At 42.9% G+C, this 12,726-nt stretch overlaps 1 protein-coding gene across 9 annotated transcripts in view; it reads right to left on the bottom strand.

Moving 5' to 3' along the window:
- TPD52L1 (TPD52 like 1) overlaps nucleotides 1-12,726 on the bottom strand; it is a 113,441-nt gene that overhangs the window by 37,706 nt on the left and 63,009 nt on the right. The window lies entirely within an intron of this gene.

The raw sequence follows: 12,726 nt of genomic DNA, 5'->3' as shown, positions 1-12,726 counted from the left end.
AGAAAGAAAGAAAGAAAGAAAGAAAGAAAGAAAGAAAGAAAGAAAGACATTCCCGAGTTGAGGCCCTTGGCATCTGGATAACTTAAACGCGTATGTTCTCTGGAGGACCCAGGAATTAGGCCCTCACGGATACGGAAGTTTCATTAGGACATTTATACATCTGTGGGGAAAGGAAGGCCTTTTAGTAAACTGTCCTGAAGCAGATAGTTATCCATGTAGAAGAAATAAAATTGGATACCTTTACATCATTCACAGAGATCAAATTATAAACAGTTTAGAAGACAATAGGATTTATGAACCTCTGGGTAGGAGGGACTTCTTAAGACACAAAAAAGGAGGGCGCCTGGGTGGCACAGTCGGTTAAGCGTCCGACTTCAGCCAGGTCACAATCTCACAGTCCGTGAGTTCGAGCCCCGCGTCGGGCTCTGGGCTGATGACTCAGAGCCTGGAGCCTGTTTCTGATTCTGTGTCTCCCTCTCTCTCTGCCCCTCCCCCGTTCATGCTCTGTCTCTCTCTGTCCCAAAAATAAATAAACGTTGAAAAAAAAATTAAAAAAAAAGACACAAAAAAGGGCAAATAATGAATAAAAGGATGAATAAAATCACAAATGTCTCTTCATCGAGCACACTATATGGAAAATTAAAAGGCAAGCCACTAGTTGGAAGAAGATCTCTCCTGCATGTTTAACTAGTAAAAGATGCATTTCCAGGATAAGCAGAATTCCTACAAACCAGTTTCAAAAATGTAAATAACCCAATAAAAACAGGGCCAAAACATCCAAAAGAGATTTGCTATGGGGAGAAATCACAAATGGTTAACAAACTCAAGAAAATATGCTCAACCTCACTGATGTTCAGGGAAATACGGATGAAATCACTGCACACCCACTGGTTTAGTAAAAGTTCAAAGTCTGACATTATCGAATGTTGACGACTATGTGAAGGATGGAAACTCGCACACATTGCTGGCAAGAATATAAAGAGAGATAAAAGACTTGAAAAATAATTTAACATGATCTGGTAAGTTCACATACCCTACCATCAATCAGTTCTACACCTGTGTATGTATACACCTGAGACACTCATATAGGAGCACCAGAGGTCATTACTAAGAACTTTAATGGTAGCAAGAACTGTGAGCCATGCAAAAGTCCACAAACAGGAGAAGGCGCAAGTATATCCTGGTGCATTTACACCAGCACGAATGACAACAGTAAAATGACTGAGCTACAGCTACACACTACATGGATGAAACTCAGAAACAAGATACTGAGGGGCGCCTGGGTGGCGCAGTCGGTTAAGCGTCCGACTTCAGCCAGGTCACGATCTCGTGGTCCGTGAGTTCGAGCCCTGCGTCAGGCTCTGGGCTGATGGCTCGGAGCCTGGAGCCTGTTTCCGATTCTGTGTCTTCCTCTCTCTCTGCCCCTCCCCCGTTCATGCTCTGTCTCTCTCTGTCCCAAAAATAAATAAACGTTAAAAAAAAAAAAAAAAGAAACAAGATACTGAGAGAAAAACACAAATTGGAAAAGAATAATAAAGTATACTCCCATCCATATGAAGGCCAAAAACATGCAAACCTAAATAAAATGTTCTTTAGAAAAGAAAAGCAAGACTATGATAAAAATAATTCAGGAAAAGGGTTTTCTCTGAGAGAGGGTACGTGTAAATGGGAACAGGGAACTTATATGGGGTCCGTATAGGGTTAATGGTAATGCTCCATTTCTGGGACACTGAGTTTCTGTGTACGAAGATTTTCTACACTTTAAATTTATTTTGTAAACATACTTTTGTATATAAATAATTACTTGATAAAACAATTAAAAATAAATTTGATCTCGGGGCACCTGAGTGGCTCAGTCAGTTGAGCCTCTGACTTCGGCTCAGGTCACAATCTCACGGTTCGTGGGTTCGAGCCCCGCATCAGGCTCTGTGCAGACAGCTGAGAGCCTTGAGCCTCTTAGGATTCTGTGTCTCCCTCTCTCTCTCTGCCCCTCCCCCACTAATGTTCTGTTTCTCTCTCTAAAATAAAAACTCAAAAAAAAATTTGATCTCAAGTAAAAAAAGAAAGATAAATAATTATCCTACAATATTAGAACAATTGTTAGAGAGTAAAAATATGAAACCATCTGCAAAGTTCTCAAGCTGACCCTACTCTTGAGTCTCCTGTACCCACATCCTTTGGTCTGAATCAACAGGGTACCATCAGCACCTTGTGTCACTGCTGATACACCGACGCACATCAGTGAAGGTGGCATACTGCTGAACCAAGTTCATCAGATTCTTGTCCCATCTACCTACTCTAGAGGCCAGGTTCAATGTTAAATCATTTTCTTTTTCATTAGTAATATGTGTTCATTGTAGAAGATAGAAAAATAAAATTATCCATTACTAATTAAAATTACTGTTAATCACGTTATCTAGAAACAAATATCATTTTGGTCCATCCTTACTAGGTATTTCTTCTATGCATATGTCTACATTTTCTTGTATATATTTATATGCATTTACTGTTGTGAACTTGATTTATTCAATAGGAAATCATGAATATCCTGTCTGTCTAAAGACACACAGCCCCACACTTATATATTTTTGACAGTTATCCAGTACTTTGTCTCATGTATGATTGATAACTCATCCTGTTTACTGGGAAGCTACAGTGAACATCTTCCTAGTCAATCATTGGGCAAAATCCTGATGATTTACTGTACATTGGATTACAGAGTCAAAGGACAGAAACTTTTTTTTTAAGTTTATTCATTCATTTTGAAAGAGACAAAGATAAGTGCAAGTGGGGGAGGGGGGAGAGAGAAGGAGAGGGAGAGACAGAGAGAGAGCGAGCGCAGGAGAGGGGTAGAAAGAGAGTGGGAAAGAGAAAACCCCAAGTAGGCCTCACGCTGCCAGCACAGGACCCCACGTAGGTTTCAAACTCATGAAACTGCAAGATGATGATGACCTGAGCAGAACCAAGGGTTGGATGCTTAACCGACCAAGCCACCCAAGCAAAGGGCATGACGGTTTTGAAAACCACTGCCTAATTATCTCTCAGAAAGACTGTGTTAGTTTTATGCAAACATCAGCAACCTATGAGAATATCTGTAGATTCTTAGTACAGCAATGTTAAGTAGGTCATTGAAAGAGGGGGGAAATGGTCACTTCTGCTAATAAATATTTTTTAGAAAATATTTATTTATTTTTGAGAGAGAGAGAGAGAGAGGGGGGTGTGTGCGTGGGCAAGAGAGAGAGAGAGAGAGAGAGAGAGTTGGGGAGGGGCAGAGAGACATAGGGACAGAGGATCTGAAGCAGGCTCTGTGCTGACAGCAGGGAGCTGGATGTGGGGCTTGAACTCATCAACAGTGAGATCACTACCTGAGCCGAAATCCAACCTACTGTGCCACCAGGTGCCTCCCTCCCCACTAGTAAATATTTATGTTTATGATGTGGCCGATGTATTTTCAGTCAATGTTGTAGAACTGCCTTTATCAAGAACTAGCAGCAATTCCAAGCACAGAGTTAAGAGATGGTCCCAGAAGGTAAGCAGCCCCCTGCCCTGGGGGTTAGGGTTAAAGAAGAGCCCTTGTAGGAACCTCTAAGACACTCTTGTCTCCCTAACTCAGCTGGGTCCAGGAACTAAAGAGCTACTGTTCAAACTTAGCTGGTACACAAGTTCTCAATCTACCCCTCTCTTGACAGTGTGAGAGGACACATGTCAGGTTACACACAGTACTGCCAGGTACTTAGACTTTTCAAGACATCAAACATCTTTAGTATCTTCTTACAGTCTAGAAAGAAACCACAATTCAAAATCCATTTTATTTTTTTAATTTTTTTTTCAACGTTTATTTATTTTTGCGACAGAGAGAGACAGAGCATGAACGGGGGAGGGGCAGAGAGAGAGGGAGACACAGAATTGGAAACAGGCTCCAGGCTCTGAGCCATCAGCCCAGAGCCCGACGCGGGGCTCGAACTCCCAGACCGCGAGATCGTGACCTGGCCGAAGTCGGACGCTTAACCGACTGCGCCACCCAGGCGCCCCTCAAAATCCACTTTAATTGACAATATGTGAACTGGGAAACTTCCAGTGGATTTAGGGAAAGAGGGAATTTGCTTTCCAGGGGGTAGTTTCTTCTTTTCAGGGGAAAATAACATAGACCTTATGCAGTGAGATTCTGTGCGCCAGCCTTCAGCTATGATCTGTCACATGTGCCAGTCCACGGCAACATCATGGATCCTTCAAAGTCTCACTCCCAGAACGAAGCCATTCAAGACAACTCACAACCACGTTCCTTGTTGGTTCGGGTCTAATTAGGCCAGTTACCTTCTTCACTCTTGTTTGACATTAAATGCCAAGTCCCCATCTTCTTTTCCTACTTCTGCTCCTATTTCCCTGCTGCATCCTCTTCCAATGGGTGTTCTTGAGTCACACAGCTCAGCGCAGGGAGCCATGCAAACCCAAACAAAGGAAGCACAGGGCCGGCTATTTCCAGTAGAATATGCTCAACTCACTGGGTTAGGAAGGCAGTAATCAAATTATGAGGTCAGAGGATAATTCCAGAATCTAGGAGTAGATGAAAGAGGAGGTGAATAAAGAAGTGATTCACCAGTGGAAGTGAGTCAGAATGGGGAGGAAAAATAAAAGCAAATGATAAGAGACACCAAGTGACAGATGAGAATGTGACAGGGCAGCATGAGTATAAAATGACCTAGTTACTATGGAAGCAGGTTTTAGAGGAGATTAAAAGCATAGTTTTAATAAAAGCAGTTATCAGTGGACAAAATCACTCAAGAAACATAATTTTTAGCAGACACCAGTACGTTATGAATATAGACAACTTCATGAATTTGGTTCTCTTTTCAAATGTGCAAACTAGGGGCGCCTGGGTGGCGCAGTCGGTTAAGCGTCCGACTTCAGCCAGGTCACGATCTCGCGGTCCATGAGTTCGAGCCCCGCGTCGGGCTCTGGGCTGATGGCTCAGAGCCTGGAGCCTGTTTCCGATTCTGTGTCTCCCTCTCTCTCTGCCCCTCCCCCGTTCATGCTCTGTCTCTCTCTGTCCCAAAAATAAATAAACGTTGAAAAAAAAATGTGCAAACTATGCCCCCCTTGGCTGGCATAGGCCCCCTTTGCCAGGAAGTCAGGAGATCTGGAATTCTACCATCTGTGGGTTTGCCACTAACTACAGAGTACACTTGACCTCAGTGTTCTCATCTGTAAAACTGATAACCTTATGGGATCATTGTTAAGAGTAAATTATGTGAAATAAGAGAAGACATGTGAAAATGTTATAGAAGTTTTTAATTTCCATATGAACCACAGCTGCATATTGGTGAAATTGGGGGTGATAGTTTAAAAAAATATTAATGTGCTATATTCTCTTTTGCTTCCCCAAGAATATAGTATTTTCCTAGCTGGTCTAAGGCTTCCACCTGTCTGAAGTGGGGCAGAGGAGCAAAAGAAACATGGGGAAAAGATTCACATTTAAATTCTTGGCATCTGAAATTGGGTTTTCCAGAGAGACAAAAGCTTGGCAAAATGGGCGATTTCCTAAGGAGAGGATGTTCTTCATATTTTTATTTCCCTCTTCATATATCATCAGAAGCCAAGCCCAGGACACCCAGGCAAGGGAGTTCCCTTAGGTACAGAGTGCATTAGAATTTACCAAGGGCATACATGTCTCCTGTTCCATTTCTTGGAGACGGTGGGAAAAAGGAAGGAAGAAGAAAGTGAAATGTGTATGTTCAATCTTTCTCTTTGGGCTTTGGCCCAGAATGATGGAGATTCTGTTTGCACCTCCAGATCCCCTCCTCTCCACTCTGTTCTGTGCCCTGGAAGACTGACCTAAGGAATACACCAATACAATTCCCTAACCCTTCCACGTTGGCCAGTGGGGAGCCCCAGCGGGACACTGCAGAGCAGAAGACAGGGGTAGGGACTGCCTCCCTCCCTGCCAGGCTGCCCTGTGCAGCCTCAGCTTTTTCACTATCAGAGACTATGACTTCTGTTAGGGAGTCCTCTTCTACAGCTCAGTGCCTGTCAAGTTCCTAGAATCGGATGCTCTCCTCCAGCCTACAGATTGTATGGACTTCCCACTGCTGTTGTTCTGAGGTGCTTCTACACCCCCCTCTTGGTTCCCCTATTCTTTGAATAGTCCCTTCACTCAAATCCCTTGAATGAGGCACCCCTTTCGAGCATGCCATCCATCTGCTTCTTTCGTGGTCCCTGACTGGTACAGGAAGCCTGCCCCAATCTCCTTTATCGGCTCTAAAAAATATATTTTTCTGGTTATCCCACACCAACCTGGAGCACAGCCACATCCTTGTAAACGGACCTTAATCTGCTTGGAGGCCAGGCACCAGCCCTTGGGGTTTAGTTCCTCAAATCACCTTATGCAGTCAGTTAACTATGCATGGGGGCCAGAACCCCCCAGAGTACTTAGGGAGAAACTTGTCACCTTGATAAGGGGTTGGTGCCCCTGCAGCTGGGGCTGGGGTTACTGGCTCTGGAGAGAGGTCTGGATAGAGGAGGAGGAGAAAACCTGCCACCAATGAGAACCAAAGTGAGGCTGAATCAGCTTGGAAGGGCTACTGGGCTAAAACCCAACTGAGGAAAACAAGCTCATGGGTAATATCTGCGGAAACTGTCAGCACAAGAGGACGTCACAGTCCCGGGGGAAGGGCCAGCAGAGAATACAAAACACTGCATGGATCCATCCTGTTTCCACATACCAGATACCTCCTTAATTCAGGGAAAAAGAAAAGGGAGGATTAAAAAAAAAAGAGAGAAATCTGAGCTAGAGGGCAATTTAACTGAGAACTGAACATTATTTAAAGGGGTTTTAAGAATTATTCCATTGGAATAGACTAAACCTATTTTTCTTCTCTACTACCCAGTGCCCAAGGACTCCTACCCAGATTGGGTAGATGTGGGTAAATAAATAAATAAATAAATAAATAAACAAACAAGTAAATAAATAAGCCAGCATACATATGTACAACACAGAGTGTGAATACACTTTCTGATCCTGCTACAGGAGTATTTTGCACAAAAGACGGCATTTTACTTTCATTTATATGCAATACAATATACAGACACTTTAATAAGGGTAACAAATATCCACAGGTCTGACTATAATGCAGGAATTGCGTGTCTCCATTGGCCAGGTCCATCTTTGGGAAGCAGGTAGGTCTTAAGGTACTTGTCAAATGCTACCGTATGCCTGCTTTCTTTATACCTACAACTGGCCATGATGACTCAGTAAGTCCTACACGGAGGGTTGAATGACATCACATGCCCAACCAGATCCAATGGAGTGGTGACTGTGGGCTGGTCCCAGCCTTGCTGACGGGGATCCTCATTTATGAAACCTGAGTTCAGGGTCTGAATCAGTTGCAAGTTGCTGGTTTCTAAGTTAGGCTAGTCTGCTCCAGGGCCTATGCCCTTCCCTGTCCTACAACCATATTAAGAAAAGTAAACAAATGATGACAAGTACAAATCAAGAAATGAGCTTTGGAGTAAAATGCCTCCGGGGTGCCTGGGTGGCGCAGTCGGTTAAGCGTCCGACTTCAGCCAGGTCACGATCTCGCGGTCCGTGGGTTCGAGCCCCGCGTCAGGCTCTGGGCTGATGGCTCAGAGCCTGGAGCCTGTTTCCGATTCTGTGTCTCCTTCTCTCTCTGCCCCCCCCCCCCCCCGTTCATGCTCTGTCTCTCTCTGTCCCAAAAATAAATAAATGTTGAAAAAAAAATTAAAAAAAAATAAAATGCCTCCTGCAACCTTGACATGAAATCACCCACTGGCATCAACATACTTTTAATGCATCCTGTTGAGCACTCCAGTGCATCAGGTCATGGCTTCATGCACATGATTACAACAGCACAGACAGCTAGGAGTTAAAATGACTATCAACCATGATTTCAGATCAGTGACCATATCCTACACTGTTGGCAAATATATAAAAGTTACAGAATTTCTTTTAAATAGTAAAATAATCTTGCATGTTATTTCTGTGTGCACCTGTATTAAGGAATTAACAAATAAATATGGCTATGTAACCAAGCAAAGGAAGAAAAGTGCATATTTTCAAAAAGAACATAAAATTATTCCAGGACTTAATAAAAAGAAAGAATGCAATAAAATAAATAAAAATCCACACTGGTCTAAATAATACATTTAAGCCTGTAATGTCTATTACTTACTTATACTTTCATCATGATGTTTGGTAAAAATCACTTTAGGCATTCTTTTAACATAAAAAATTAAAGTATCTCCATTTATTCTCTCTGGGAAAAACTACTGAGTTAATCTCACTGTTGGATTTATGGCTACCTTTAAGTGCACAAAAACTAATACATGTTAATTCAAGGAAGGTAGAAATTAAAGACATAATAAAACAAGTTTATTCATTAGAATCCTTTCTGCACATTTACTAAACTGAACACAAAAACCTAAGTATTATATCCACCACCATCATGGAACTGCTTTTCATTTATTTACCAGCAACCTGTATGTAGCCTATTATTGAATCACATTGTTTCCCTGTTGTCCTGGAGTTTTGGCAGTGGCCTCACATGCTAAGAAGAAAAATGGGAACTTTACACCCCCACATCCTAAAACCAAGGCTTGACCCTAGTGCCTGACATGCCAAAAGATTTTAAAACTGGTTCTGCTGGGGTGGGATCACCTCCCTCTAGCCTTTGAGTGAGGGTGAAGTGAGCAGGGAGGGGCTGGCTTATAAGAAATTTGCATATACAGACAAGCAATGATTAAAGATAAATAATGCTCTCTTCTCCAGAGATCACCACCATAAAACCTTCATGCACATCTTTCTAGATCATTTCTTATATTGCAATATACACTCCCCCCCCCACCCATTTCTTAACATCCCTGAAATTGGGATGTTTCTGACAATCAATGGTGTCTTACAATTAATTAGTGGTCTTTTTTTTTTTTTTTTAGTAGTATGTAAAACAATAGGTATCTTAAAACTTTTAACATCTTATGGAAAAATCTGATACAAAGGTATATACATATAAAATTGAATATATCTTATATATGTGTATATTTAGATATATCTATGTATTTAAAAATGAGATCACACCATTTTGCAACTTGATTTTTTTTTCAGACAACTTTCTCTTCTCTTTTTTTCATCTCATCTGAAAGCAGACCCTATCAAAGGTCCCCAACTGATCCCATAATGCATCTAGAGCTGGTCTGCCTAAACCTATATGCAATCCACAGCTACAAACTTACCTGGTTTTAATGCTCCTTAAGCCTCTTTTTCTCTAGCTGACTAATTCATGGCTTATGGAAGAGACTAGGCTTCGTCTTGGCAAATTCATCCCAGTGTTCTGATTAATGATTCATCAGGTATATTATATTGGGAAGAATCCTCTTCTGGGGACAAACCAATCTTAGGAAAAATTCCAGCTCCACCCCCTTTCAACTCTGGACTGTGATAGTTTGAAACGTGGTCTTTTCATACGTAAAATGGGGATAATAATGTCTGCCCACAAAAGTAGGTTGTCAGGAGTTAGAGTTTTGCAAAAATAACTAGCACAGTGTCTGGTAAATAATAATCAGTCAGCACACGTTAGCACCCAGTTGGGTCATACTTGAGTGAAATTCTTCCTTGACCAGAGTTAGTTATAAAATTCAAGCGCTATGAGAGAAAGAATATATGTTATTACTCTGTCCTCAACATGTTAAAAAAATTTCACTCCAGAGACAAGCCCCTCACATATATACCTTAAGTAACACTGCCAGTACATGGTAGTACACGATCACACACAAAGCCAATGCCCTAGGGAAACCTAAATCTTCACGCCATGCTCTGCTCATCCTTCTGCCCACTTCCTAGAAGGAGCCTATGTTCATGTGGCGTTACCCTTTCTGGCCATTGCTTAATGGACGAGGATGAACATCTGCCTCAGAAGTAGCCTCTGGATTCCTCTCTCTCGAGACTTTAAACTAAGAGACAAAGGATGGATTGGTAGAATCAGATTAAATCAGGTACCGGCAGAATTAGTAGAGAGTAGGCCTAAATCTTCCTCAGCGCTGCCTTTGGTCACATGTTTATTCATTCAACAAATACTGAACACCTACCGAGTGCTGTGCAGCTCTTTGCTTTCATGGAACATAGAAACCTGCCAGTCCTGAGGTAACTCCTCTGACTCTGAATTTCCATGAGATTTCTCTTTATCCTTAAAATAAACCTCGTTTTTCATTTGAGCTAGCCCAAATGTCTCTTTCTCTTTTTCATGCACGGAAACTCTGAGTTAAACAGAGACAATAATATTATCAAATTCAGGGAAAAGAGAGATCATTATGCACTCTCTACCAAATTTTAACTCCATGATTTCAATGATTTGCCACAACATCAAAATCAATTCATTAAAAGTCTGATAAATCATTTTTGCCCCAAACTTTCTCTAAACCTAAAGTCATTCACTTTGTCATTTGTACTGTCTTTAAGATGTTCTCTGATATAAATGGTTTGAGAGGCTAACCTCTGCTAATCCACAGCCCAGCCCCCATCACTCTCAGAGGGCAAGGAGGAGACAGCAGTCGCCCAGCCACACCAGGCCAGCAGCATGTCTCGAGTAGTAGGATTCCCTGAGACAGGTGCAACTGTAACTGGCAACTGTTGGGCTAGGGTCTCTATTTGGATTTTGAAGGCATATCTGGCCCTTCAAGTTTGGCTTTTCCACAGTTTATCTGGAAACATCCTTGTGCATGCATAGAGAAAAGCACAGGGATCCAAGCTAAACCAGAAGAGCCAGAGATATTTCTGGGACTGCACTGAATGTGTCTGGAGGGACCAACCAGTAATTTCCTGGAGGTGAGGGTAAAAGACTGGATTCCTAGAGTTCCTGAGTCATCCACCCCCCAACCGTGGGTTTGTCTTTAGGAGTGTGTTCTCTTTACCTGCCCTGAGAAATGACAGACGAGTGTTCTCTACTCCAGTGTTTGGGGCTGAACTCACCAAGCCTGCCTCTTCACAACTAGGGCCTCCTGACAGCATTGGCCAAGTCAGAACCACAGTTCCTTTGCATTATGTGGCCACGAGGGGTGTTGGAGTTACCAGAGGAAAAGCCTAAAGCCAAGTATCTAAAATAAGTTAGGTTGTTTTCCAAGATGCCTGTCACAGGTAAAGTCCAGTCCCAAAGTTCAAGGCTGTGTTTGGGATAAGCTGTGTCAGAGACGAGGCACATGGTAGAGAGGAGATTCTGAGAGCCTAAAGGAAGTGCTCAGGAGTTTCCTACTGGCTTTAAGCTACGGCCAAGGGCCTGCCCACTCCTTCCTGCCCTCTGGACATAAAGGCTCTCTGCACTGCATAGTGCCATCTTTGGTCAGTCTAAAGGGCCTGGAACGAGAGGCTGGAGTGGACTCTGAAGACCATGAGGGCTCTGGGCCCAAGCTTTCCCTCAGCAATGCTGTCAGCACTGGCCTCTTCTTCACACTGCACTGTATCAGTGTCTATGTTTTCCCCCTTGTGTTGCGTCTATCGCACGGCATGCCTTACCTCCTGTACCAGAATATAAACCAGTGAATGTCAGAAAGCCAGCTTCGTTCACCTTGGCAGTCCTGCACTCCTACCTAGCATGATGGTGTGAGGGTGGACCACAGCTAAAACCAAAATGTGCTAGCTGTGCCTAGAGCCACTGATGAGAAAATGTCTCTCAAGAGTGACTTAGGATCAATCACCTGAATGCCACAGTCACGTGTGCAAAAGTGACTACAGAAGCTCAAAGGACTGCAAGGGTGACACTCTCCCCTCTGCTGATACCTCTTGGGAACTTCCCAAGAACTCCCGTTCTTCTTAACGGGACAGTTTCTTCCATCTTCTCCTTCAGATTCTCTGAGAGACAGCAGTTTCTCTCCTCTTCCCCAGGCCCCAACCCTTTTCCTCCCACAGATAACCATCTTAGATGAACCAGTTACCTCTCCTTATCAAACAGCTCAATCCTAATCAAATATCTACAGAATTGCTATCAAGCTGCTCTCGTTGTGATACCTCCTGGCCTTGAGAAGTTCGTGAAGAACACCAGACTCTCCAGTGCAAGCAGGCAGAAGAATAACCTTCTGTTCTCAAACATTTTGGGATCCCTCTCTCAAAATCTCATCAAAATATATCCCGAGACCAGACAAAGGATGTGCCCTGACACTGAAACCATATCAAAAAGTGCTGCTTTCACTGTGAGAACTTTCTCTCAGTAGCTCAATTACTCTATTAAGGGAAGAAGGAGAATAAATGTTTTCTTTTCAACCACATGGTGTGTCCCAGGTGTGTTACATATAGTATCTTGTCTCCAGAAACACATTCGCAAAATAAAAGGTCTCAGATTTTATCCAAATCATAATCTAACAAGTTAGCCTGCTAGTTTTCTAGATGCTGGCAGAGGACCCAAGATTCCCGATCAGAAGTGCACAGCACAGCGCACAGCATGAACATCATGTTCAGATTTGTGCCACTTATACCCAAGTCGCATGGGGGCAGGGGGGGGTGGTGACATGGAAGGGTCTGGATGGAAAATGCTCACACTGTGGGACTGCGTCACAGCTACAGAACCTTGGGCTCAGGGAATCCAAATCATTCATAATAGGCAGTTAGCAAACCTGCCAAACCTTTGCCGTGGAGGGAGACATTAACTTTATTCTACTGGACAGTATGCAAACCTGACTTGCTCTAGAGAGAGATGCTATCTCTATCTTCCAAGCCTGTTCACCATAAAT

This window comes from Herpailurus yagouaroundi, unplaced genomic scaffold (assembly GCF_014898765.1).
Source record: "Herpailurus yagouaroundi ecotype Mexico unplaced genomic scaffold, PumYag 139, whole genome shotgun sequence".
Classification (NCBI taxonomy): domain Eukaryota; kingdom Metazoa; phylum Chordata; class Mammalia; order Carnivora; family Felidae; genus Herpailurus; species Herpailurus yagouaroundi.
Note: the sequence above shows the minus strand (reverse complement) of the source record. Positions and strands in the feature narration are given on the sequence as shown.